Genomic DNA, 5,967 nt, shown 5'->3' with positions numbered 1-5,967 from the left:
CCCCCCCGTAACACGCAGGCATCCCTGCCCCTCAATCAGCTACCTATAGCCTTCACAGCAGCACCGCTGTGGCAGGTGTCTGTGTGAGCAATTTTGCTCACCACTGTGGCCAAATGTCAGGCCGATTTGGGAGGGCTCACAGTTTGAGGAATTACAGTCTATGCTCGCAAGAAAATACATGGTGGTGGGTGGGTCTGTGGAAAATAGGGTTTGAGGCAACTGCATGCTTATATTGAGCTGACTAGGAAGCAGAGAAAGACAGGGAGCAGAGCAGGACCAGGCTATAAACCTCAAGGCCCACCCAACATTGACCCACTTTCTCTAGACAGCTTCTGATATCTGACCATTCCCAGTCTTCCTCTCCAGTGGATGGACATATCTACCACCCATAGGGGCTACAAAGTGGGCCCAGCTTTCCTTGTTTGTACATTAAACTACCACCATGATTACCAGCAGATTCTCAGCTGCTGTGAATAACTGTAAATGGTTTTTTAAATATTTCTATCAGGGGAGCTGAAGATTCTACAACTTCTCGAAGCAGTACCACCATACAGGGACCAAGTATTCAGACTCATGAGTGTATGGGGAACATTACACATCCAAACAGTGACAGCATCCCCAGATCCACACATTCCCAAATCATAGACACCCTCACTTCATACCTGAGAATCTCAATGCTGACACAAAAGACCATGGGGTCATCTCTAAATCTCCTTCACTCATATGCCCAGATGACGTGCAATAACATCTGTCATCTGTCACCCTCATTCATCTATACATGAATCTGACATTTGGCTATTGTCACTTGCATCATTGTCATCCAATTACTCTGCCCTCTCACCTAGATCTTAACAACAGCTCCTCACAGGTCTCCAGGATTACCTTTATGGATCCCATAGCTTCTATCCCTTGGAAGGAAAAGCTTGAGACTGTGGCAATCTACCCTCTCCCGATGCTGCTTTTGTGTCTGGCGGCAGAACCACTCACCAACTTTCTCTATTTCTACCATACCTCACTCCTTAAGTTGTTCAAAAGTACTTATCAGAGCTATGGTATGGCCCAGTGGTAGTGTTTGCCTGCTTTGGGAAGTCATGGGTCCCACCCCAGCACTGAAACAATAAAGCCTCCAGTACATCCAGACCACCCAGTGAAGCCCGTGACCTTGCCGCCCTTTTGTTTTAAGGGCTTTTCTCTCAGAAACCATCATGGCTGACTTCCTTTTACTTCCATCAAATGTCTCCGAACTGGAGACACCTATCTTGAGTGTTCCATGAAAGGGACAGTCACCCCTTTTCTAATACTTCCTATCCATTTTCCTCTCAATTTCTCTCCAAAATGTTTGCTACCCTCTGACTTGGAGCTCAGGCTGCTTTTAATCTCTTTCCCCACAATGCCTGATGCTTTCCCAATGCCAAGCAACATGGTCAGCAATCCAAACTGAACAGCATAGACTATTTTCTTATTATTATCTAAACAATAGGACACAACAAATATTCACAGAGGTTTGTAGTAGTCATTGTAATAACCTAGAAAGAATTAATAGTCTATAGGAGAATGTTCATGGGCTCTATGCAAATATATACAGACTTCAGTATACTGGAGTTCTTGGACCTTCGTGGATACTGAAGCATAACTACATCTGATGGGTAGATTCACTAAGTATGCCCTTGTCACCATAGGTGAAGCTGGAGGAGAACTGTGTTGGTTTCACAAATCAGTAGTTCACCTTTGTGTCTTTCATGTTTTGCCATTTTTTTGCTTACTGAGTCATATGACCACTGGAGGTGTGACCCTACAGTGGAAATATTAGCTGAAGTGGAAAGCCAGACTTCTAAGAATGAGCTCTCTATGGGCTTAGGATCTTGTCCTTACCTTTGACTTACCATGTAAACTGAAAACCACAGCTGAGTAGATGCCGGGATGCTGATGTCAACCTGACAACAGCCTCATGCGGGTTCTGCTACTGTCAATTCTGTTCCACTGGTGACAGCAGAGCTTCCAGGGGTCGATATGATGAAGGTGATTCAAGAGCTAGGTCTCCTTCAATGTCCACCAGGCCTTCATTTGCACACCTTCTTGCAGGAAAAGAAAGAATAGATTTTAATTCACTGTCGGCTCTGTGAAGTTTGGTTTGGTTTGGTGTGTGTGTGTGTGTGTGTGTGTGTGTGTGTGTGTGTGTGTGTGTGTGCTAGTGATAGAATACAGAGTCTTGTTTGTGCTAGGGTTAGGTAAGCATTCTGCCATTGAACTGTACCAACAGTTCCAAGAGACTTTTGGTTTGGGTTTGCGTTTCTGGTTTGAGAAAAGATGTATATAGCCCAGTGCCTTAGTTTGGGTTTTATTGCTGTGAAGACACAATGACCAAGGTAACTCTTATATAAGAAAACATTTCATTGGGGCTGGCTTACAGTTTCAGAGGGTCAGACCATTATCATCACAGTGGGAAGCATGGCAGCCTCCAGGCAGATATGATGTTGGAGGAGCTGAGAGTTCTACATCTTGATCCAAAGACAGGAGACTTGAGCCCACCCCAACAGTGACACACTTCCTCCAACAAGGACACTCCTATTCCAACAAGGCCACACCTTCTAATAGTGCCACTTCCCATAGTCCAAGCACATTTAAAGTACCACACCCAGACAGACAGACATGGTATTTACTATTAGGTCAAGGGTGACTTGCAATCCTCCTGCCTCCCATAAGTGCTGGAATTTTGGTCAAAAACAACTATACCAACACAAGCCTTTCCAGATCATGTTTTCTGTGACTTCTTTTAGCTATGGCTAATACCAGTAACCACACACTGGAATATGAGAGCAGCCACTGCATGAAACATATGCTTTCTTAGACTCAACAATGCCAACAGCTGGAGCTACGGAGTTGGCTTGTGGCTAAGAGTTCATACTGCTCTTGCTAAGGACCTGAGTTCAGTCCCCAGCTCTCACACCCATCTGTTACTCTAAGTCCAGGGGTTCCAATGCCCTCTTCCGTCCTCCAAAGGCAGGTACACTCACATGTGCATAACCACACACAGACACAAATGTACACAAGATTAAAAGTAGAAGTAATATTAAAAATTAAATTTAAGAATAAAATTAAAACACCAACAACCTAGAACAATTAGTCAAGCTGCATTCCTTTGCATGTCGTATTTATCTTCCTCAAGCACCAAGGATGCTTTAATGAGCTTAATCTTAAACATATCACCTCTTTCTACATCATTGTCATTATATTTACATATGACCAGCCGAAATCCAAGTTTGGACAAAGATTCAGAAAGTCCTCAACTCCCAACTCCAGAATAAGACTTTGATACTGAATAACTGCCCTGTGTATTATGAAAATAACAAAAAAATATATTAATACAATTTTACACATACATTGAACTACTGTCACTAATATAAGACCAAAGATAGTTGGATATTGCTCATTATATGCCCCTACTCTGCCTCCTATGTCCTCTGCAAAGGATTGTAAATTCATGTGCAGCTTGAAGGAAGCCCAGCCTGGGAAACTCTGTTAACATCCTCCTGATGAGAAAATAAAAACAAGGAATGAAGATTTAGAATTCCACATGTGGAATCTACCACAGATGTCTTCCTCTGCCTATACCAACTTTCCAAGCCAGAGCTTGATATAAACTGTATTTGGTAATTATAAACATAATTAGCACAGACTGACAAAGAATGTGTTTGGGTTTGCCCAGGAAGCTCCTTTCAATAACATTAATAAAGTCTGGGGACTCAGGTTGGGAGGGGGTAGTGTGAAGAAATGTTCTTGGGAGTAGCTAGTTTACCATAAACAAGAGCATGCAACATCTGGTCCCTATCCTACTCTTCCAGCTGACCTGACTAAGAACTCAGCACTGAAAATGGTATAGTCCATGTCAGGGCTCCAGCGGGCAACATCTCATGGCTCAAAATCTCTAGCACAAATCAGCAGATGACAGAAGAATGATTATGAAGAAATTGAAGAACACATCAAAAAGATCACTCATCAGGATCAAGTTGGCTTCATTCTGGGAATGCAAGGATGGTTCAGCATATACAAATCAACACTTGCGATACATCACTGAAAAGGACTCAAGGTCAGAAATCTCACAATCATCTCAATAGATGCAGAAAAGGCTTTTGACAAAATCCAATACCTCTTCAATATTAAGGCCCTGAGGAAGGTAGAAATATCAGGAATATATCTCAGCAAAGTGTATACAACAAACCTGTAGATCAACCTCATTATGCAATTCAGTGAAGAGACAGTTTACATAATAAGGAAAATATTCACTAACATACATCTGATAAAAATTAATATCTATATTTTATGAAGAATTCAAGAAATGTAAACATTAAGAAATCAGGCGATAGGTAGATAGATAGATAGATAGATAGATAGATAGATAGATAGATAGATAGATAAAATAAAGAGACATATCTCAAAAGGTGAAGTATAAATATTCCTCAAACATGAAAAAACATGTTTACCATCATGAGCTATGAGATAAATCCAAATTAAAACTACATTGAGAGTCGATATCAGCTCAGTTACAATGGCATTAAGAAAATAAATAACAAATTCTAGGGAGGCTGAGGGAAGCAGAGACTCTTATACACCACTGGGAAAAACATAGAACAGCTTAGCTACTATGGTAATCAAATGGAGCTTCTAAAAGAACTAAAACCACATTCCCCTATGACCAATGTCTTAGTCAGGGTTTCTATTCCTGCACAAACATCATGACCAAGAAGCAAGTTGGGGAGGAAAGGGTTTATTCAGCTTACACTTCCACATTGCTGTTCATCACCAAAGGAAGTCAGGACTGGAACTCAAGCAGGTCAGGAAGCAGGAGCTGATGCAGAAGCCATGGAGGGATGTTCCTTACTGGCTTGCTTCCCCTGGCTTGCTCAGCTTGCTTTCTTATAGAACCCCAGGACGACCAGCCCAGGGATGGCACCACCCACAATGAGCCCTCCCATTCTTGATCACTAATTTAGAAAATGCCTTACAGCTGAATCTCATGGAGGCACTTCCTCAAGGGAGATGCCTTTCTCTGGGATAACTCCAACTTGTGTCAAGTTGACACACAAACAAAAAAAGCCAGCCAATACAACAGAGCTACAACACTCCCAGACATTTGCCCACAGGACCACAGGTCAATAAATATGACATTGAATGCTAGTGCTTATGGAAGTACCATTTACAATGGCTAAATTGTGAGATTAACCTATGTGAGCAGACAGAGGAATGAATAAAGAAAATGTGGTATATATGAACAGTAGAATCTCACTCAGCCTTAAAGAAAAATGAAGTTAAATCACTTGAAGAGAAATGTGCAAGGAAGAATCTCATGTGTGTGATTAAGTCAGACTTACAACAGCAAATATTCCATGTTTTCTCTCATTTGTAAATCCGAGATTTTATATAGATACAAAAATCATGCCTATATTATGACAGTAGGTTGAGGAGGGATGAAAGAAGAAAGGGACTAACAGAAGGCAAGGAATATGAAACAGGCAAACAGGAGCTGTGGGAGGGCAAGACCGGAGCACAGTGCATCAGCATGAAGTGTGTGTCATATGCAATAGCATCACAGAGCCCAGCACTCTGGAATAATCGAATGTCAATAAAGCAGAGTACTTTAGGGTGGCTCAGCATAGGTGAATGGGTCCAGCCAGTGTCGCATGCTGTTCTGCCTTCCTTGGTACAGCCCACTCTCATCTGTTCTCTGGCCACCAAGAAATTCCATCTCACTGAGTAGCCTGGGTAATCTTACAACTCTGAGCTGCCAAAAGCAATCAGCGTGTGCTTTCTGCCTCCCCCGTTGTCTTCTTCCAATCCTGGAAAAGTATGTTTATGTCCATAACCTATACCACTCAGACACCAAGCTAAATGAATATCTCTAGCTCGTTTCCTCTCTCACTCTCTCAAGCTCACTCTCTTCCTTCTCCTCTTCCTTCTCCTCCTCCTCCT

This window comes from Mastomys coucha, unplaced genomic scaffold (assembly GCF_008632895.1).
Source record: "Mastomys coucha isolate ucsf_1 unplaced genomic scaffold, UCSF_Mcou_1 pScaffold9, whole genome shotgun sequence".
NCBI classification, from domain to species: Eukaryota; Metazoa; Chordata; class Mammalia; order Rodentia; family Muridae; genus Mastomys; species Mastomys coucha.
The sequence above is the reverse complement of the archived record's forward strand: the minus strand, read 5'-3'. Positions refer to the sequence as shown.